The sequence below is a fragment of the Lissotriton vulgaris genome, chromosome 1_1, assembly GCF_964263255.1.
Source record: "Lissotriton vulgaris chromosome 1_1, aLisVul1.2, whole genome shotgun sequence".
NCBI classification, from domain to species: domain Eukaryota; kingdom Metazoa; phylum Chordata; class Amphibia; order Caudata; family Salamandridae; genus Lissotriton; species Lissotriton vulgaris.
This window is the reverse complement of record NC_141685.1, coordinates 765,953,068-765,976,564: the sequence shown is the minus strand read 5'-3', so window position 1 is coordinate 765,976,564 and position 23,497 is coordinate 765,953,068. Positions and strand designations below refer to the sequence as shown.

Here is a 23,497-nt window from a genome sequence, read left to right as displayed (position 1 = left end):
CAGTGCTCCCAGACCCCTAAACCCACTCCCAAAAATCTAGAACATCCCCAAATAGCCCCCAAAAACATGCAATACTGCTACATCGCAGAGGTCTAAGTTAAAATCGTGAAAAAAGGCACTCTGAAACTAGGCCCAAAATACCCCTTTTCCACCATGGATTTTCTTGAAACCATTTGCAATCAAAATGAGACCTTCCCAGCAGTGCTCCCAGACCCCTAAACCCAGTCCCAAAAATCTAGAACACCCCACATTACCCTCCCAAAAACATGCAATACTGCTACCTCGCAGAGGCCTAAGTTAAAATCGTGCCAAAACGCACTTTGAAACTAGGCCCAAAACACCCCTTTTCCACCATGGATTTTCTTAAAACCACTTGCAATCAAAATTAGACCTTCCCAGCAGTGCTCCCAGACCCTCAAACCCACTCCTAAAAATCTAGAACACCCCACTTTACCCTCCCAAAAACATGCAATACTGCTACCTCGCAGAGGCCTAAGTTAAAATCGTGCCAAAACGCACTCTGAAACTAGGCCCCAAACACCCCTTTTCCACCATGGATTTTCTTGAAAGCACTTGCAAGCAAACTTAGACCTTCCCAGCAGTGCTCCCAGACCCCTAAACCCACTCCTAGAAATCTAGAACACCCCCAAATAGCCCCCCAAAAACATGCAATACTGCTACGTTGCAGAGGCCTAAGTTAAAACAGTGTCAAACCACACTCTGAAACTAGGCCCAAAACACCCCTTTTCCAACATGGATTTTCTTGAAACCACTTGCAATCAAAATTAGACCTACCCAACAGTGCTCCCAGACCCCTAAACCCACTCCCAAAAATCTAGAACACCCCACATTACCCTCCCAAAAACATGCAATACTGCTACGTCGCAGAGGCCTAAGTTAAAATCGTGCCAAAACGCACTCTGAAACTAGGCCCAAAACACCCCTTTTCCACCATGGATTTTCTTCAAACCACATGCAATCAAAATTAGACCTTCCCAGCAGTGCTCCCATGCCCCTAAACCCACTCCCAAAAATCTAGACAGACATGTAGTTCTGCTGTAGTAGTTGTTGTAGACTGGTTTACCTGTTTGCCACTCACGAATAGTCAATAGTTCTTCCGTAAACCGACGATGATGATCCATCCATCCCAGTGAGTGACTGTAAAGAAAAAAGATATATTATTTAATTTTGATCATCAACACTCATCATCAATCATCATGGTATATTGGCAAACAGTGAGTCCAAGGACATTTTGCATATTGGAAAATGCAACGTAGTGGACCCTGCAGTTGAAGTACAATTTGAAATAAACAAGGTAAAAAAAAGTAGACTTGAGTTACATTTAGTGTGTAAAAGATTAAATAGTAACAGAAGACATATGATTCATTTCATGCACAACAAACAATCAGCAATTGCTTTCATCAGAGCCAGACAGCCATTGCTGTCCACTGCATGCCATCTTCTCATTATTCATTACCTGTTCCACTTTTTGTCTGCATATTCTTCTGAAAGTGAAGGCCCATAGGGCAGCCTCTCCTGTCAATTTCAGAAGTAACTGTCAGCAATTAGCAAGCATGTAGTCAGTAATTCCAGTCCCACTTGAGGGGACTCGTCTACGAAGACAAAGTTTCTTGATTCTGTGTAATCCAGCCATCTGCCTTGAGGGAAATGGATAGGGGGAGTCTGGAGGAGGAGGATAGACGAGCATGATTGAGTTGTGAACTTGTGAATCTCAGGAATGCAGACTGCGGCACATTCAAATCTATAAGGAAATAAGATGAAGACAGTGCTGCTGATGGACTTGTTGTGATTAGGTGATTAGAGTTTTGTTGTGGTAAAATTGCAAAACAAAGAAAGACACACAGGAATAAAAGTGAATAAGGACGAAAAAAAGGAAGTCATTTTCAGGCCTCGGTGTCAGGGAAGTAGAGCTCGCCCTCAAACTCTGTGAATTGAGACAGGAGTAGGTCAGCTAACAGAGAAGAACTTCCGTCACCTAAGCCGGTGTCCTCTTCTTCCTGCGTGCATTCACGTATTTTGTAATCTGGTGGTATGAAGTGCTGTTTCATCTTGATCATTGTTAACCTCTCCACATTTTTGGGCGAGAGGCGGGTCCTTTTTGAAGTTACAATGGCACCAGCAGCACTGACAACACATTCAGAAGACACACTTGCGAGTGGGCAAGACAAATAATTTAGAGCAAGGTTGGGGATCAGTCGCCATAGAGGCCTTTTCCCATACCAATACAGCAATGGGTTCTGATTAACAAAGACCTCTGTTGGGTCATCCAGATAGGCCTGCACCATCGACTCAAGGTTCTCCGGGGTTGCTCCACTTTGCGTACCATCTGTGGCCTTTGCATCACTGGAACGAGCAAACCCTTGATGAGTTAGCCAATCCGCTTCCGACAATATTATGGCTGGGCCTGGTGCAGGTGAGGATGATGATACGGTTGCTGGTGTCGTTAACGGCTGTGAGGGAAAGTGACTCCCTTTGGCCACAGATTCAGGAGTGGACCTTGACACCGGATGGCCTGCTGATTCAGTAGTACCTCTGCCGGGTCCTTCAATTTTCTGCTGCTCTTTTTCTAACCGAGTGGATGACAGAGCTAGCCAGTGTTTGTACTTTGAAACATCTGCTTCATTAAAAGGAATTAATGGTTTGCTGGCCACAGCCTTTTTGTACCATGGATCCAGAATAGTGGCACAAATGTAATGTTGTTCTGTATGTATTTTTATAAGCCTTTCATTGCCAACTAGGCGTATTAATAACCTCTCTGCCAACTGATATGCGTCTTGCTTTTCAGCATCATCTTGGAACGTTGAAGACACCGCCTTCAGTTGGTGCTCTAGTATACGCAACAATGGGATAGCTTTGCCCAAAGTACAGTCCTTCCTGCTGACTTTACGCGTGAAGACCTCAAAAGGACAAAGCATGTCTGTCAGGCTTTTAACTAGCTTCCATTCCTCCAACTCTAGCCACATGTCTTTCATAGTAGAATCCAGTGCAAAGACATACTGATTGATTACAACCCACTGCTCAGACCGACGCTCAAGCATGTAGAAGGTTGAGTTCCAACGTGTTACCACCTCATGGAAGAGTCCTCTGACTGGCAGTCTACGTTCACGTTGCATGTTCCTCAGATGCTTCCGGGCCTTAAAAGAATGGCTGAAATGTGTGGAGATTCTTCGCAGGTGGTCAGTAACTTGCTGACTGTGTCTTCTTTTTTCAAGAAACTTGCACAACAATGTTAATACTGTGCGCCAAACACAGCACTCTGAAATAGCTACCGTCTTGCATGGCCTTAACTATATGACTGCCATTATCCGTGGAAACATAACCAATCATGCGCTTTCTTGGATGCAGCCATTCATAGACCTTACTCTGAAACTCATCCAAAATGTTTTGTGCAGAATGAGTTTTCTCCATGGCAAACATGGCTACTGTTGCATGTTTCCGAGTAACTTTAAAAACTCTGTCCGGGTCAACACCTGCGTGTAACTTGTCTGTAACCACTGCAAAAGAGACCATGTGCAGTGATGCACATGTAATCAAGGGCTTGGCAACTGGTCCACATGTCTGTTGTCAGGTGGATAGTGTGAACAGCACTCTTCTGCCACATGGCTAGGCCCTGCCTGGACCAGGCCTACAAATGGCCCCACCCACATGGCCAGGCCCCAACACCACCTCCAAAAGTCGAAAAACACACAAAAATCAAAGCAATCCAATGCCATTCATGCCCTCAATGATGTTTAAATTCAAGACACCCCACAGAAAGATTTGGTCCATGCATCACTGAGTACCCCTGGGCCTAATGGATGAAAGAAAGGCAAACTGGGTACAGGCCTGAGCACACTGCCTGGCTTGATTTAAAAATGGCCCCTTGACCCCTAGCTACATGGCTAGGCCCTGCCTGGACCAGGCCTCAAAATGGCCCCCAACCACATGGCCAGGCCCCAACAATGCCATCCATGCCCTCAATGATGTTTAAATTCAAGACAACCCACAGAAAGACTTTGTCCATGCACCACTGATTACCCCTGGGCCTAATGGATAAAAGCAAGGCAAACTGGGTGCAGGCCTGAGCACACTGCCTGGCTTCAAAATGGCCCCTTGACACCCAGCCATATGGCCAGGCCCTGCCGGGACTAGGCCTCAAAATGACCCCAACCCATATGGCCAGGCCCCAACACCACCCCAAAAAGTCGAAAAACACAAAAATTACCACAAACCAATGCCATCCATGCCCTCAATGATGTTTAAATTCAAGACACCCCACAGAAAGACTTGGTCCATGCACCACTGAGTTCCCCTGGTCCTAATGGATGAAAGCAAGGCAAACTGGGTGCAGGCCGGAGCACACTGCCTGGCTTCAAAATGGTCCCTTGAGCCCCAGCCACATGGCTAGGCCCTGCCTGGACCAGTCCTCAAAATGGCCCCCACCCACATGTCCAGGCCCCAACACCACCCCAAAAAGTTGAAAAACACACAAAAATCACCACAATCCAATGCCATTCATGCCCTCAATGATGTTTAAATTCAAGACACCCCACAGAAAGACTTGGTCCATGCACTACTGAGTACCCCTGGGCCTAATGGATGAAAGCAAGGCAAACTGGGTGCAGGCCTGAGCACACTGCCTGGCTTCAAAATGGCCCCTTGATCCCCAGCCACATGGCTAGGCCCTGCCTAGACCAGGCCTCAAAATGGCCCCCACCCACATGGCCAGGCCCCAACACCACCCCAAAAAGTCGAAAAACACACAAAAATCCCCTCAATCCAATGCCATTAATGCCCTCAAAGACGTTTAAATTCAAGACACCCCACAGAAAGACTTGGTCCATGCACCACTGAGTACCCCTTGGCCTAATGGATGAAAGCAGGGAAAACTGGGTGCAGGCCTGAGCCCACTGCCTGGCTTCAAAATGGCCCCTTGACCCCCAGCCACATGGCTAGGCCCTGCCTAGACCAGGCCTCAAAATGGCCCCCACCCACATGGCCAGGCCCCAACACCACCCCAAAAAGTCAAAAAACACACAAAAATCACCACAATCCAATGCCATCCATGCCCTCAATGATGTTTAAATTCAAGACACCCCACAGAAAGACTTGGTCCAGGCACCACTGAGTACCCTTGGGCCTAATGGATGAAAGCAAGGCAAACTGGGTGCAGGCCTGAGCACACTGCCTGGCTTCAAAATGGCCCCTTGACCCCCAGCCACATGGCTAGGCCCTGCCTGGACCAGGCCTCAAAATGGCCCCCACCCACATGGCCAGGCCCCAACACCACCACAAAAAGTCGAAAAACACACAAAAATCACCACAATCCAATGCCAAATTATGCCCTCAATGATGTTTAAATTCAAGACACCCCACAGAAAGACGTGGTCCATGCACCACTCACTACCCCTGGGCCTACTGGCTAGTGTGGCTTTACAGGCACCCCAAAATTAAAAAAAGAAATTCCACATATAGTGAGCTAAAATTCAATGACATAAATGAGATTTAAGTCCAACAAAACTCACAGAAACAGTTGTATCATGCACCCATGATAACCCTGGGCATACTGGATACTGTGGCTACCCACAATATATATTTTTTAAAGTTTTAAAATTGTAGTTGCAGCAACTGCAATGCCCCAAACAAACAACACCAACTTACTTGTAAAATCTCAAATCCAAAAGTGATCCAAAGTCAAAAAAAGTCCTCATATACAAATATCCAGCAGCAGCCACAAAGAATAATCCTTCCAGCTCCAGATCCAAATGAAATGTGACCAGGACATGGACAAAGCACTGGGAGGAGCCTGCTGGACAGGAACAGGAAGTTTGAGACTCTGGGGCATATATTAGGATGGGCAGTTGGTGTCAGGATGGGTGTAGGGAGGGGGGAGGAGTTGGTTCACTTTGGAACATTAAGAAAGGACGCATAGAGACAATAGTCTAGATATATTAGGATGGACAGTTGGTGTCAGAATGGCAGACCGGGAAGTGGGTGGAGGGAGAGGGGAGGAGTTGGTTCACTTTGCAACAGTAGCGCGTGTTTATATATACAAAAGGTTGGATTCGAATACGCGCATGTACAATATGCATGTGTTTTTAATCGAAAGGCTGAACAGACCTTATTGATTTGCTTGCTGCGCAACAACTACAAGGGATGCATAGAGACAATAGTCACAAAAACATATTATATACCAAAAGCATTGTGAAATTAAACATATTAGAAACATGCACTTACTCATTTCTTTCTCTTCCATTTAACCAGACTGACCCACAGCAACGTGTGGCCGGGTACAGCTAGTCTTCTGGATTTTACCAATATAAAGATTGCCACCACATCTAGTAAAAGTAATGCAACCCACCATCTATGTACAGATCACACTTTGGCATCTTTCCAATTAAATGAAATACATGTAATAGTAGATATAGTTTCTTATGTGCAATAGGTAAAAAAGTGGAAAGGGCAAACAATTTGCAAACAATATTAAATGAAAGTGAGAGAGAAACATTATTACATTTTAATAGTAGTATCACATACATCATAATAAGAGTGAAAAATAAATCATACTAATAAGAATTGTCATTAACAAGTAGCAATTATGTAACACCAGCATTATGAGTCATCTATTAATTTACTTTGATAAGTTTTGTAGGTGTCCATAGGAAGTTGAACACCTCAAAATGATTTGTTTTATAGAGGGATATAGGAAGCCAACTAGAAATATTACATTGTTTTCTTTTTTGCCAATCTATAAATGAGAAGGTAGACAGTTTAGTATTCCAATATTCTGTAATATGGTGTAGTTTAGTGGTAAATCTTAGATGCAATGTGATCAGTTATATTACATATATTTAAATATTGTTCTACATCAGAAACCGTAGACATAGGTATTAGATTAGAATATGCATTAAGTAAAGCATTGCAAAGAATTTGGATATGATAAAGATTCCAGCGTCAATCCAGCATTTCCAAAGAGCAATATAATATTAAATGTGATAAGAGCATTAAACCATACTGTAGCTATTTTAGAAAATTTGACACCCATATGAAACAGTGCATTCACTTCCAAAAGAAACTTTGTGTGGCTTTATGAAATGGAGGCTTCATAATCATACATGTGTTGTTACTAATTGTCAAAATCACAACCAGTGGAAAATATTTTGATTAATCATTTGTGTATGACTAGATTGAAATCACATATAACCTTGTCTAGAAATAAAGACAGTATGATATTTATAAAAATCTGAAAATCCCAATCTACTGTTACACTCACTTTAAGTTTATTATCACTTATTTTAAGAATGTTGGTATTCCATATAACATGTAAAATAGTTGTGTACAGCTTTCTATAAAACAAGAGACAACAATATTAAAAGTAGCATAGAAAGCATATACATGCAAAGAAATAACCTTTTTAGTGCCTCAGTTCTCCCCACCAATTGAATTAAGGGATGGTCATTTGTAAATGTTCTTTTTAAGATTAAGTATAATAAATTCAAAGTTAAGTTCAACAGCATGCTAAATAGTGTTAGCAGAAAGGATTCCAAGATTTGTTTTTGTTTTGACAACATAATGTACAATGTAAGTTTAATGGAAAATATTTCTATGTTTTAATGTATAGCCACAAACATCAGAATAAATATTTGTATCTATACCACTCTTGGGATAGAACCCTCAGGACCAGAGATAAGTAACAAAACATCATAACTACATGTTTTATAAGGTATATTTCCAAATATGTTTTTGATACCTGATATACTCATAGGAAGGCATATAAAGGTTCAATAGCTAAAAGGAAAAGGATAGTTAAGAAATGGCAGCCATGTCCCATTCCTCTATAAAGATTAGAAGTGTGAGGTATTTCCATTATCAAAATCTTAGCCGAAGGTTGAACATAAAGATCTTCAAACATACTAATAAAATGTGGTCAAATGATAAACGTGTAGTACCTTAAATAGGAATTTAAATTCAATTTATCAAACCCTTTCCAAACATCAGCAGGTAGTATGCCTGCAGGCAACTGAGATTTAGAAATAATGATAAAAACTGACAGATAAGATTTACTACCCTTCATAAAACATTTTTGATTCTGGCGAATTATATTACACAAAGATTTAGATAACCGGATAGCCAACAGATTTGCAGGTAAGATGGAGTATGAGACAAAGCAATACTGTAGTTCTAACCCAAGAACTTTGCTGGGACTATGCGTAGCTATGTTTCCATTAACTCTGAAGTTGTGGGATGTTAGTCCAGAAGACTTTCGAAGAAGTATATAACCAACTATGTTTGATGCTCAGTTTGTATGAAGATCTTGCTGTTTATCTGTAGGATCTTCACTTAACATTTGCTGAATGAATGAGCCTTGTTTAGCTTAGGACCCAGAAGCCTCTGTTTTGTCTGCAATAAACAGCCAGACATTCTGAGACTTCTGCAGGAAAGACCTGTCTTTCCCTTATTTGTATCTAGTTTTCTAATGATTGCAAAGTTGCATGGTTATGATTCTTTGTCATTGCTTTGTGGACAAAAATCTTTAGAGGATGGAAGCTTTTGTGATTCTCACCCGGACTCACGCCGATTGTGGGTCTCTCTGGACCTCTTGCTCCCCAGTCTCCACTTAGGAACACTTCCTTTCAGTGACCGGATGCCCTCCGCTTAACGCCGAATCGGCGCACCACCAAGACATTCATTGTCCCTATGCTGGACAGTAGCTCCCCCTCTCAATTCTACTCATGTCCACGTTCATCCAGCATACTGATCAGCTCTACGCAGCGCCCCGGCTGGGGTTGCATTTCATTTACGAACATTGGTCCTTCATCCATTCCAGGATTCTTTAACTTGCTTCCCTGAACCCACACTGAACTCAGCACTCAAAATAACGGTATCTTGGTCCTGAAGATGACCTAAACTTATCAGAGGTCGAAACACAGTTGTTCTTCCAGAGCAAACCGTGGCACAACTCTACCATTCATAAAATTATCTATCTCTTGTAAAACAATTCATGTCAAAAATAATCATGAACAGAAAGTACCTTGGATATATTGCTAAATGTGTTTATCTTGCGCCGTTCCTTGCTGTGCCACTTGTCACTTGTGCCGCCCACCTTATGTCCCACGAGCACTAATGTGCACAAGTTCTTTCGGGTTACGCCCACATTTATTGTAAACAGTGCAAATACTTTTACCTGACTTATCTTGTCCTAAATACAGATTCCTCATTGCATCTCTCACCAACCCTTGAGTGTCTCTTCTCCTTTTTGTTTTTGCAACTTGATGTAGATGTTTTATTTAACTGTCTTATAAACATTACATGTTGAGACATTGTTTTTGTTACACACTATATTCACACAGATCTCAACTGGGTATACGGGTGATCTCCTGTTGGTTGAGTCCAAAAATAATTGTACAGCTAGATTTGGAATAGCATGCCATTGGAGACTGTGGACCAGGAGTCAAGCCCCAATAAAATACACAAAACAACAGAAAAAGAACCCTCTATATAGTGCTGCAAAAAAAGGATTACATGCTCTCACAGTGAAAACACAAAGGTCTAGATATTATGCTGGGAAGCCTTCAAGTCCCATGGAGTGACATTTACTATATTGCAGAGACCAAGCACCTGCATTAAAAACACACTTGGTGGTCTACCCTCCATACAGCCCCGATGACCATAGAACAAAAAGGGTTTGCCGAGCATGAGCAGGATTCCATAATCATACCAAAAAGTGTCAGACAAGATCTTGCTTTATCTTTTGAGTTTTCCATGCATCTGGGAACTCAGGCATCTATCAGACAGGTTAATCCCAATTAGCATGTGTAGTAAGTTGCACAGTAGCCCATAGGAGAGTGATTTACAGCTGCATTGTAGGACATGCATATTTGTCAGACGAAATTGGTCAGTATCCCAAAGGGAATGATAAGTCCAAGATGGTATTCAAGTACATCCAAATTCAGCCATGTATGTCAGGCAAATGAATCTGTAACTCACAAGGCTATACATATTTCCTCTGTAAATTTATAAGAAATCTTGGCTATTGGTACAATTATTAGGAATAGCGATTTCCTAATTGTGATTCCTTGCAAATGACAATTAGGAAATCCCTATACCTAATATATGGAATTTTTTAGTTCCATTAGCGTTTCGCATTAGGTTGCAAATACGCCTACCTCATGAATATTAATAATTAATGTTAGAAAAATAAAACCTAACAACAGCGATATGACTATGACATTGTTAAGATTTGAACAGAGGTGAGTCTATAGATTGGGCATAGACTTGGGTCTCAATGATTCAATGCCCTGGTATAAAAAAACTATGATTTGAGGCTCAAGGAAATAATCAATTCGGATAGACCTACAGGGTACATTACGAGGTATTCGGCCTATGACAATCCTGCAGGAACATACAAAGTTAGCACATTCTGGATTAGCATTAAGGTAAGCATGCAAAACTACCTGCAGCATTAACTTTAAGCATGCAAACTACATGCAAAGTCCCAAGCCGAGCAGCAGGGATACTCATAGTCCTGCCGGCCGCCAACACTCTAACAGCATAGCCCCATGCAACTCTCTATAGTTTAGAAAATATATATCAACGCAAAACTTAATATAATAAACCTTTTTCCACTACGCCATGGCCCCCTCTGACTCACGTCAGCCGCTGCCAGGACTCCACGTCGACGTTGCTCCTGTAACCAGGCTCTGGTCCGAGGGGACAAAGAGAACGAAACCCCTGGACCACAGCCTTAAATACCTCTGCTAAGTTTTGTTTCCTGTTAAGTTTCGTTTTCCACACCGCCAGCCCTTCATTAACCATCCAGCCCCACCTCCTTCTATGATCCACGGAGGAGGCTCAGCCCTGCGGCGCAACTAAGGGTGCCCCTCCCCTAGTCACAGGGGGCGCCTGTTCAATCCTGCCGGAACATACAAAGTTAGCACATTCTGGATTTATTTCAGGTATTATGATAAAAAACCCTTCTTATCGGTATCCATGGGTTATCAACATATGTAACTAGACTTAACATCCAATATTCAACTGACAAGTTACGTCAGGCATCCTTGTTGCCAATCAAGTGATGTGTGTCCCTACAATACCTGATTTATTTTGAATCTGAATTAAAACGATGCCAGGCAGATGAGTAACTTTGCTCGTAGATCATGAAGGGGAATAACCCCACAGTTCCCTTATGCCCAGATGACAATAATGATGTGGGTTACGCCTTCAGCACTAATCCTGTATTTACCTATAAAAATAATCTGGTTCTGACTCCTTTTCATCAAGGTACTTATGTCCCTGCACTAATATTGTGGTTGTGAGGCAAAAAAAAAATTAAAGCAGCATTTTAGAGATACCCATAAGATCAAAGGGCGTGGTGAGCACGATGGAGAACTACACCTCCCATGTTCCTTTGCAGCCAGGATAATGAGGGTAAAGGCGAGGCAGGCTTCATGATGAATGGGACATTTGGGAACTACATTCCTCATAGCCCTGCATAGCCCAGACATTGATCGGGATGACGTGGCATGCGTCAGGAACACAACCCGGCCTGGCGCATCTCAGATAAAAACACCAGTTGCTGCTGGTTAAGAGTTCTAGCAAAGAAGCCCCTTGGTGGCATCTGTAGGTTTCCTGTAGTAATCTGTAACTTGACTAATTTAGAAAGGGGTCAGATGGGCATGGGCCTAATAAGGGAATTTCTCCATTTACGGATATATTGAGCCACCATTGTGCAGATTGATCAATGTTTTACATGCATGTCATGAGTTTGCCCAAAGGAGGCAATATGGAAGCGCTTTGCTATGGTTGATAATTAAAATATGGTCATGAGTATACAACATGATATGGAATCAGTCATAATCGTATGAAATATATGTTGGCACGTATTTATGTCTTGAAGCACAACACATATGAAAGAACCTGTGTACTACAAATGCGATAGGCAGTTTACTCCTTTTCTTATCATGAACTGATGAGTAACAACGGTGCAGTTGAATCAGTGTTCAACAGGGGGCGTATATGTCGTGCCTGTCTAGAGGAAGTAATGCTGGAGTGTCTTGCACAGAATATGGTCATTATTAAACGACTTAACATAACATAAATTTCCAATAAAAGTCAAGCCTTATGTAAGCGATGCTCATCAGAGATGCTGATCATAACGTTAGAACAGCAAGAGTGGCAGGCATTTACTGATGACACCTCAATAACAACACAGATGCTCAAATTTTATATGCCCCAAATCACCTTTAGGTTTTACTGTGATGAGTTATGACCTATACCTCTTCTCTGACACAAGTGTGTGACTACAGGAGAGGTTCTTCCCCGCTTTAAGTATATGGTATAACACTCTAATATTCTAGAGTAAGTGACTGCACAGACTGCATGATTCACCAGGGTGTTCTCCCACATATGTTGCGCATGCTGTGATTTCACCAGTGTACCATAGTTAGGTGCAGGTAGATGTGATATATGATGCTGTCTACAGGCGAAACAAAAAACAAACAACATTCTTCTTTTAATTGCTCAGAAAAAGTATTAAAAAATATAATTGACTATAAAGTATTCAAAATGTTTTATCCACATGTGAAGATGGTGGATTGACAGGTAAGACTTATTCTTATCTGCATGAACATGACTGGTGTATGAAGGACTGACTATAGGAGTACCGTTAACTGTCCTGACAGAGGCCCAACACCCGCTCACGAGTGATCTTATGGAGGCCGAAATATGTTGGCAAAGATAAGTTGATGTGATTCTCGATACATAGGTTCCCAGTAGTATCCTCATGTTTACTTTTGAACCCAGCCTAGTATACCCAAGAAGAAAGGAAATTCCTGGGATTACACTGAGGTCATTTTAGAAAAAGATCTGAATTTCATTAATGACCAGAGAGAAATCTTTTGCTCTCCCACCCCAATGAGGTTGAGACCACCAATTTAGTATCATCTGAACATGGTGGGTTGGACTGGCCGATGATGAAGCATGCCATAAGAGTGGCTGAGGCCTTTACATTCAAATCCTTGTGTTTTGTTCAGTCTTCTGTAACACATAGTTTATTATTCCTGAAATGAATATGGGAATATTATTCTTGCCATATCTGTTGAGTGATATAATCAGGGCACAATTCGTAAAAAAGGAAGTGGGGGGGCGCTGTCACCGGAAGTGACGTCATGACAGGAAGTGACGTCACGAAAGGTGCCGAGCTCCTCCTCCCAGACAGGCCAAAGAGTGAAGTCCAGCTGTTTGGGAGGGGGGGCGGCGTCCCCCCAGTAAAATAAGTGAGGGGGGCGCGGTCCACCTGCGTGGTACCCCGACTCGAGCCCTGGATATAAGTCATATTACATAACACCAACCGAGTGGTACTGGTGGGACACCCTGGTATCCTAATCATCACTGACTATGTCTTGATCCATGTCCTACTCACCATGAAAACCATTGTCTGAAAAAAGCTCTCCAAAAAAGGAGCAAAGCTGATGCTCCACTGCAATTAGCCTGAATTCCTGTAATGCCAGCTCACGCTTTTTGAGTATGTGTTCTCAGCAAAAGCAGTGAGATTAGATACCCACACAATTACGTACATCAAATGTGGCTCTGCTCCCCCTCACAGAATGTAGAAGTGTTACACAAATTCCTGGGGAAGTCCATCTATTGTATGGAGGTTCATCCCCAATCATGCCACAATAACAAGTCACTTTAAGATCTATTAAAGAAGTATACATGAATAGAAGTTGAGTTTAGATATTGCAGGTGCTCAAGAGAAAAAAAATAGTTTTCAAAGGAGAAACCACCAAAGTACATTGGGATACATAGCTAGTGGTGGATGCCACCTGTGGGGTGAGGGTGATACTACTCCTGATGAATGATAAGGGTAAGGCAAGTGCAATAGGATTAGGGGTGGGCATAGTTCTTGATGTAGCGCTACGCGAAGCTACACAAAGTGCAATTTGCACTACACGAGCTACGCGTAGCACTTCGCGAACTGCGTAGTAGCATGCTCGCACTGTACAATATGTTGTTTTCAATGAGTGCACAGTGCGGACAAGCATCCAGCACTGTGCAATCATTGAAAACGGCATCCTGCACAGTGGCAGCTGTACTTTTCTGCCACTCGAGTAGATTTTTACTTGAACTGCAGCTTTCTCAACGAGGACTGGTAGTTTCTCATCGCGAGCAGTTGTGAGCATGCACGACCACTCGCAATGAGAAACCTGACCTCCCCGCGTTGAGGATCTCGCCAGGAGGTTTATTTTCCATGTTCGCGATTAGCAACTTGATGTTGCTGATATGCATAAACTTCAAATGGTCCAGCATGCAGCTGCCAGACTGGTCCTCAAACTGCCTTGGAAATCTTCAGCTTCTGCAGCTTTGGATGCATTACACTGGCTCCCAATACACAAGCGCATACTTTTTAAAGTTCGTACCATTACCTACAGAGCCTTTCACGATCATGGCCACTGTACTTGCGCAAATACTTCAAACAATACCATCCGTCTAGATCACTCAGGTCCTCCACAGCTAACTTACTCCATGTTCCCAGGTTCAAAATCTCAACCAGAGGAGGAAAATCCATTGCAGTCATTGGCGCGAAAGCATGGAATAGACTTCCCTCCTTCCTGCGTCAATCCACTACTGAACTAAAGGGCAGAAAGCTTTTAAAAACATGGATCTATTCCTTGCCAAACTCCGAATGCATGAGATTTATATGATGTACCTTATAGACAGGTAGTCTTTCTTTATCTACTACCTGCTGCTTTTCTGGAATCCAAGCGCCAAGATACTCCCTGGAGTGGTAGCGCGCTATATAAGTCTCATCTCACATCACACATCACAAGGAAAAAGTTGCGCGAGGATGTCATTTTTCTTGCTTGCGGTCGACAACTTGACGTTGAGGACCGCGAACAAGCAAAAAATGACCGCGGCACTACGCTACGCTATGCATGTTCGCACTGTGCTACATGCAGTTCACGTAGTGCGAAGTTGCGCAAACTTCGCAAACTATGCGAGCGTAGCGTAGTGCTTTGCCCAGGGTTAAATAGGATATACCAGTCAGGTACTGGTCAACACAAAAAAGTGGTTTGCCATTCATCAATGGTGTTAACACTTCCACTTGCACAGGCATGGGTACATTATGACAGTTACCACAGGTCACAAAGCACTGGTCCCCATACTCTAATGGTGTGTACCCAACACACCCGCAAAAATAGATACGTGGATTTTGCAAGCGTAACAGTACCAGTTGGTTGCATATCAGCCTGAACCAGCAAACCCTGCCCCCTACCTAAAACACAGATGAATTTGAAGAGGCACAGTGTACCGAAGAGTACATGTAGCTGATATATGAAAGACCCAAACATGATGTTGTCAGCCTGTATGAAGTGTGAGAAGTGACTGACTAGGAGTAGGAGTTCAGGGCAATCGTATCTATAAACGTAAAAGAGGTGTGATCCAATAAGGCCTGCTGTATGGGGAGGGATCAATATCATAGTATATGATCTATAGGAAACCCCACATGGCCATTAAAAGACATAAATTGAAGAAACACAACTTTTACATAAATCTATTTTGTTCGAGCACTTATATCATTTCTTATTTTATGAGCTTTTTTCACATATGTTTTCCAGTTTTTTGGTGATAACCTCATCTTTTTGGTACAGACTATTCAGATATATACATCAAATAGCACAAAATACATAAATCAACATAAATCAAAACTTTACAAGAAAAGAAGATTCTTTGAAAGGTTTTTGGGAATCCAGAACTTGTTGATATCAGTGAGTTATAGATATGGCCGGGATGCCTGTCACCCCCTCCCAACACAATCCCCAAGGATGGGAAGACGGACGCAGTTCTGAACTTTTGGAAGGCGGGAGGGAGTTACCCTCCCGGCCGTATTTATTAAAATATGAAACAAAATTAAAACATTAAAATAAAAGTTTCATATCATGTACAATTTTCATTTATTACATTTCGATGAAGACATGTTCATTGGCTAACCTTAACAAATCTCTAGTACAAAGGTTTTCCTAGCCGAGTCTAACATCCTGCAAATGCATACTTTCTAAATTAAAATTGTACATCCTAGCATTACGGGCCAACGGCAAGGTCGCAGCCGGTGTCAGATCCCTACTACCAAAACTCTCGCCCTCACGGTGTGAGTGGCGGCCGCGCAGAGGACTGTACCCTCTGCGCCAACTCCAATTTCCCTTGTCTTGTTGGGGGCCCCTCATTTTAACTCGACGCCATCTTAAAGGTCGTCCGAGGACCCGTGTGAGGTGTCTGTAAGAAGGCAGCATGGACTCCCCCTCCCACCCCACACTGTCTATCACATCCGCCGTCGCGGATATCCGGGCCCCGGGAAATTCGTAGGAGGGGGATATAGCCGCCTCCTCCCCTGGAAGGGGCCTATGGCCGTCTTCCCCTAGGCGACCCATACTTAGTGGGTGCCGCCTCCCCGTGGGAGGGGCCAATGGCCGCCTCCCCCGGGCGCTCCCATCCATAGTGGGTGGCGCCCCCCTCTAGGGACCTTGAAATTACTGCTCACCGATCATGACCTTACCGCCCGACCAAAAAATAAATACGACATTTGATTACCTACTAAGGGAGTAAAACTCATCCTGTTTATTTGCAATATTTGTCTATACTACAAGAAAACAGGACCTTCAGACATTAATCGTATCATTAAACTAGACCGTCATATACCGCTAAACAAAGGGAAGAAGATGTTATCAGAGAAAATTACTTTATTGCAGAACTAACATTGCCATAAGGGGCTGGTGGGTGGGTCAAAATTGCTCCTTGTTCCGTCGAGGGCTCACGTGCAACGAGTGGGTGCAGCTTCCAAGCACAGGAACAAGAGAATGCTTCTTCGGATTCCCGCTCTCTTTATTCCTCTTCGGGAGGGCGTGAACCCTCCGCTGGTACGCCTACTGGGCGTGGCCATCGGTGTAGGTGTCTAGGACAACCCCTCTTGGGCGGGAAAAAGGCGCGCCCCGGCTACGCCGCTTCGGGCATACCAGCCGTGACACGCCCCCCGCCCAAAATGGTTTCCCGGGAGGATCCGGGCCCCCAACCATACGTTCGGGGGGACCGAGTGGTCGCCCCTTTCCATGTGGCTGGGATGCCTGTCACCCCCTCCCAACACAATCCCCAAGGATGGGAAGACGGACGCAGTTCTGAACTTTTGGAAGGCGGGGGGAGTTACCCTCCCGGCCGTATTTATTAAAATATGAAACAAAATTAAAACATTAAAATAAAAGTTTCATATCATGTACAATTTTCATTTATTACATTTCGATGAAGACATGTTCATTGGCTAACCTTAACAAATCTCTAGTACAAAGGTTTTCCTAGCCGAGTCTAACATCCTGCAAATGCATACTTTCTAAATTAAAATTGTACATCCTAGCATTACGGGCCAACGGCAAGGTCGCAACCGGTGTCAGATCCCTACTACCAAAACTTTCGCCCTCACGGTGTGAGTGGCGGCCGCGCAGAGGACTGTACCCTCTGTGCCAACTCCAATTTCCCTTGTCTTGTTGGGGGCCCCCCATTTTAACTCGACGCCATCTTAAAGGTCGTCCGAGGACCCGTGTGAGGTGTCTGTAAGAAGGCAGCGTGGACTCCCCCTCCCACCCCACACTGTCTATCACATCCGCCGTCGCGGATATCCGGGCCCCGGGAAATTCGTAGGAGGGGCATATAGCCGCCTCCTCCCCTGGAAAGGGCCTATGGCCGTCTTCCCCTAGGCGACCCATACTTAGTGGGTGCCGCCTCCCCGTGGGAGGGGCCAATGGCCGCCTCCCCCCGGGTGCTCCCATCCATAGTGGGTGGCGCCCCCCTCTAGGGACCTTGAAATTACTGCTCACCGATCATGACCTTACCGCCACAGGCCGGATAGTTGACCGGCTATCCGGCCCCCCCACAAACTCCTCCTAAAGGTCATGTTTTCTTAAACCCCTTAGCCATGCTATGAAGTCTCCTATGAGTAAGACATTCCCCTCCCGGGACAAGTGAACCCCATCATCGAGATACATGTGATCCCCCCCGAATACACCCATGCGGAATACTGTGCAACTGCGCCGAGCGAAACAACCTACCAATTTTGTTGTTGACCTTTTTCACCGAATGGTTCAGTGCTGACACCGAGAGGCCCCCCCGCCACACCTTCCTGGGAATCATGTGGGACCATGCTATCGTGCACCCCGGGAGCCTCCTCGCCAGCCAGCTAACGGTAGACAAAACTCGCTCGAGTAGTACTCGCCTACCGAGTGTCACCATGTCATTGCCCCCCAGGTGTACTATGATTACAGATGGCGGTGACCTCTGCCGCCCTAAGAGTTCCTCGACAAAAGATTCAAACTGGTCAATACAGAGCCCGCCCCTTCCGTGGAAGGTCACTCTGTACCCGTATTCCCCAGCTGCGCGAGTCGCGTCACCTGCTTTGAATACATCCCCGGCCTGCCTCACGTAAGAGTGGCCCACGACCCACACCACTCTCTCCTCAGCCGGTGATCTCTGACCGCTGGTCCCCTGGTGCCGGTCGACTGCAAATTCCGCCCCGCATAACATGCTCGCAAAACTGTAAATTAAACAGAAGACAAGAAGCGTGAGTGCATGTAACTTGACTTCACAACATGTGCAATCGCACATACCTTTTAAAACAATTCGAGGACCATCGTCCCAACTGTTTCAACTCTTCAACACTCTGACCCCTGGCTGTAGCCTCAGTAGCAGCCCCTATCCTAAAGGAGTGGGTCCCAAAATCGCACAGGTCCAAGCCCGCCGCTGCGATTGCCATTGTTAGCACCCTCTGAAACTGAAACCTCGTCAGTGGGGTGGCATCAATGTGTCTCAGCAGGCTCCCCCCCATGTATCCGCCCTTCGCGCCAAATATTCCTCAACGCATTTTACCGGGCACATGGGGGACCCTCGCATGCGCTGGACGACGATACTGTCTCCCATAGCTCTCTGGTCAGTCTTGGACTTGGCTATTGTGACTACCATTGAATCACCCCTAATCAGGATGTGATCCCGACACAGACCTCTCTCCACATCTTTCTTATTCTTTGCGACCAGTTCGCTAACCCGCATAGCCCCATGGAACGCTAATGCGAAAGCGGCCCGGAACAGTACTGCTTCGAAATGGGAGGAACATGTCGTGGGTAGTATCGACATGAGCAGGGACAACCTTTCTAACCCAATCGGGCGCCTCTCGTCTACTCTACGACCTTCCAGGCGTTGCCAGCCACGAAGGGTTTTCTTTACCAAAAAGGATGATGTCGGGTCCTTGATGCCATGCGCCTGCGCCATGAATGAAATGGCAGCCCGGTGCCTATTGGCCGTTGCTACTGATCGGCCTTCCCTGTGTAATGCTACCAGAAACCTTAGGAAGCAATCCTCCTGACCCCATTTCTCCTCCCCTGCCGGACCCAAAAATGCACAATAGGAACGAAACGCTCCTTCGTATGCCTTCCTCGTCCTGGGGGCTAAGCTTGCTGCCATGAGGTCTTGTAATCCGGGGCACCGAGTAGCCAGAGTGCTTCGGGAAATGGTGCCGCCGCTAGGTCCGCAGAAGGTAGATAACCCCTGAAAGCCTGCATATGTGAACAAGACAGTGCATCAGCAGCCTGATTCAGTACACCCGGCACATGTTTCGCCCTGAATTGCACATTCAGTCTCATGCAAAGTAGTACAATTTCCTTCAACAATCTCAATATCCACTTGCAGCGTGCTGCCTGATTATTTATACATTCAACAACAGTCATATTGTCGGACCAAAATACCACAGAGCAATCTCTGAACTCGTCCGGCCATGCCATCAGAGCCACAAAAATGGGGAATAGCTCGAGGAACCCAATGTTATTTGTGAGACCGCTGGTGTGCCACCACGTCGGCCATGTTTGCGCCGACCATCGATTACCAAAGATTGCGCCAAATCCCACGCTCCCCGCCGAGTCGGTCCACAAACCTAGCTCGTCCGAAGACGCAGGTGGCTTGTTCCATACCACTCGACCGTTGAAGTTCGCCAGAAATGCCAACCATATGCGCATGTCCTGGCGAACCTCCGTAGACAGTCTCGTGCGGTGGTGTCCTTCCTTGACACCAACCATAGCTTGTGCAATAGAGCGGGAAAAGGGGCGGGCCATTGGTATCACTCTTAGGGCAAAGTTAAGCTGACCCACTGCTTGTTGTAACTGATGGAGGGTAACTTTCTCCTTACTAAGGCACAGTTCCAGGGAAGCCCTGAATTTCGCTACTTTTCCTACTGGCAAACGGAAACATCCCTCCACAGAATCGAGTTCAATTCCCAGAAACTCCAGTGAAGTAGATGGTCCCACCGTCTTACCTGGTGCCAATGGCACTCCGAATTCCTTCATGAGGATGCAAAACTCCTGTAGTGCCTACGCACATTTTGTGTCGCCGGCTGCCCCCAAGAACAGAAAATCATCTAAGTAATGCATAACATGGCTATGGCCAGTGGCTTCGGTGAATGCCCATTCCAAAAAACAGCTGAATTTCTCAAAATAAGCACAAGAGATGGAGCAACCCATTGGCATACATCTATCCATGTAGTGACGTCCCTGGAACACAAAGCCTAACAGACGCTGATCCCGTGGGTGTACCGGGAGCAACCGGAACGCCGACTCGATATCTGACTTCGCCATCAGCGCTTCGGGCCCCAGGCGATTCAACATGGTGACGGCATCATCGAAGGATGCGTACCGCACCGAACAAACTCCCGGGTCAATCGCATCGTTCACCGAGAGACCCCTCGGAGCCGACAAGTTGTGGATCAGCCTAAATTCCCCTGGGTCTTTCTTGGGAACCACTCCTAACGGGGAACAGATGAAATCAGGTACTGGCGGGTGCCTATATGGGCCAGCAACCCGACCAAGGGCAACCTCTTTTGCAATCTTCCTCTCCACCACCGCTGGATTATGCTGAGCCGACAGTTGGTTTCTACAAAGTGGCTCCACATGAAAATCCCCCGCCGGGATGTGGAAACCATATAAGAATCCATTCCTCAACACCCCAGCGGAGACATGATCAGGGTATTCGTTTAGCCAGGGGATCATTGCCATGATATCAACAGGGGTAGGTAGCGGTACACAGTGGTCTCCCTCAGTCTTGTTTGGACCCTCCTCTACCCGACCCACTATTCTTGGATCTGCACAAACTCTCGGGGTGCGAGGAATTCCCGCAACCTGCACACGCATGTCTGAACTTACATGTCCCTTGAGACCTGGTGCAATTGCCCCTGTTAAAGCTCCAACAGACCCCTTTCTTTCCCCCATTCCCACCAGTCTTTGCTTGGGGGTCGCCACCGGCGCCCGCTCGAAAGGGCACTGCGGGCTGTTGGCGGGAAAACCCCGACCCATTCCCGCCTGGCGAGGACGTCTTCGTCGCGCCCGGCAGGAGCTGCTTCTGCCAAGAAATCGAGTCGAGACAATCCCACGTCAGAGATGAATCGTACTCTTTGGCCTTACGGAATTTCATATCGTAACCCATCCATTCATTCCCCTCATACGTTTCATAGAAATCCATTATTCGTGCCTGATAGCAAGACAATTCAGGCAAAACCTCGGGCTTACGTTCCCCAATAATTGCAGTAAACATCGCAAAGGCCTTGGCCCAATTTGTGATTGTCTCATCCACCCTGAATCCCGCCATCTTGGCTCGCCAGACACTTGGGTGCCACAAATCTTTCTGCGTCTTAGCATACTCCATCTCGCGATGGTCAGTCAGCAGAGAAAACATATTTACATACTTGTCAGCCCATATCAATTCTTTCGTGGCCAACGGGATATGTTGAACCACTCTCTCCCGTCTTGAGGGCAAAGAGCCCTCCCCCGCAATTGGCAATGCCTGCTTACCTGGCTCGGTTGTCGTTCCCGCTGTTTTTCCGATGCCAGCTGCCGATCCTTCCGGGGTCACCTGTGGGGGGACAAGAGGGAGAATCGCCTTTGCGGCATCTCGCGACTGCTGCAACTGCTGCATTAGTAACCTGGCCTCTTCGGCCGTGTCTCCAGGTGCCGTAGCACCCCCTGTTTTTCTACCGAGCCATGCGGCCAACTGGGCGGCCAATTCAGGAGGCATGTCCTCCTCGTCGGCGGGCGTAATCACAACCGGAATCGGCTGACCCGCGTCCGGGATTGGTACCGGGGCCTCGACTGGAATGGCAGGGCTCGCCGGGGTTACCTCGGGGATCGGAACCACCCCCCCTGCCGCCCTATTCCTGACCCGTTTCCCCCTACCCTCAGGGGGCAACTCCCGGCAATGCCGGGCCTATTACCTTCTTTGGTTTACCCGGATTGTTCATCGCAGCTATCTACTTCTTCATGCTCGCCATATCTCTTACCAGCATGCGAAGCATCTGGTCAGTCCCGGACTTCTTTCCTGCCTTCTTGCCAGGCATTGTTATCGAATATTCGATCCAAGTTGATCAACACGGTCCTGGATCCTTAGCCTCGAAGTCGCTGAAAGAGAAACACAAGAATTACAAGTTCTCAAAATTGCTCCTTGTTCTGTCGAGGGCTCACGTGCAACGAGTGGGTGCAGCTTCCAAGCACAGGAACAAGAGGATGCTTCTTCGGATTCCCGCTCTCTTTATTCCTCTTCGGGAGGGCGTGAACCCTCCGCTGGTACGCCTACTGGGCGTGGCCATCGGTGTAGGTGTCTAGGACAACCCCTCTTGGGCGGGAAAAAGGCGCGCCCCGGCTACGCCGCTTCGGGCATACCAGCCGTGACACGCCCCCCGCCCAAAATGGTTTCCCGGGAGGATCCGGGCCCCCAACCATACGTTCGGGGGGACCGAGTGGTCGCCCCTTTCCATACTGAGTCCAAATAAACTTACTACAATCATGCAATACCCCTTTTAACTCTTGGGTTTGAGGGTACTTTCCTGTATTCACTTCTCTGCCAGGACAAACCACTTTCCTTTTTGTTTAGTCTTAATTCAAATGTTTCAGATATCTTAAACGAAATGATTGGTTGAATGTAGAGGAGGTTCTCCTTCTTCCCCAAGAAAAAGCAATCATGTTTCGAACTCAGAACTTTTTGGGAGATAAAAAAACGTTTTTGGGGTCATCATCAAAGCACTATATTACTCATATAGTCTGGATGTGAAAAGGGAAAATAAGATAAAATGTACATATATTTACAATTATATACACTAGTATATCTGTATTAGGAACAGCATAAATTCTCTTAAAGAGGTTCAGTGCCTAATCACCCATTTTGTGAAACCAAATAGACACAGATACTTTTGGTTTGAAAGTCCAGTGCTGCCCATGTGGAAAACCACATTTTTGTGTTTAGTGCATGCACGCTCCACACTCAAAACAAATGATTTTAGTTAATGAATGTTTATAATTTACTATTATTATTATTATTATTAATAATAATGATATCCTTTTTCCCAGTCCAATCCACCTAAAGTACATTTTTAAAACTCCTTAGGACCTTAGAGGAGTCACTTAAAGACTTAAAGGGTGTCAGTCAG

The 23,497-nt window shown here is 45.6% G+C and overlaps 1 protein-coding gene across 2 annotated transcripts in view; it reads left to right on the top strand.

Moving 5' to 3' along the window:
* LOC147747793 (flavin-containing monooxygenase 1-like) overlaps positions 1-23,497 on the top strand; it is a 534,466-nt gene that overhangs the window by 464,745 nt on the left and 46,224 nt on the right. The window lies entirely within an intron of this gene.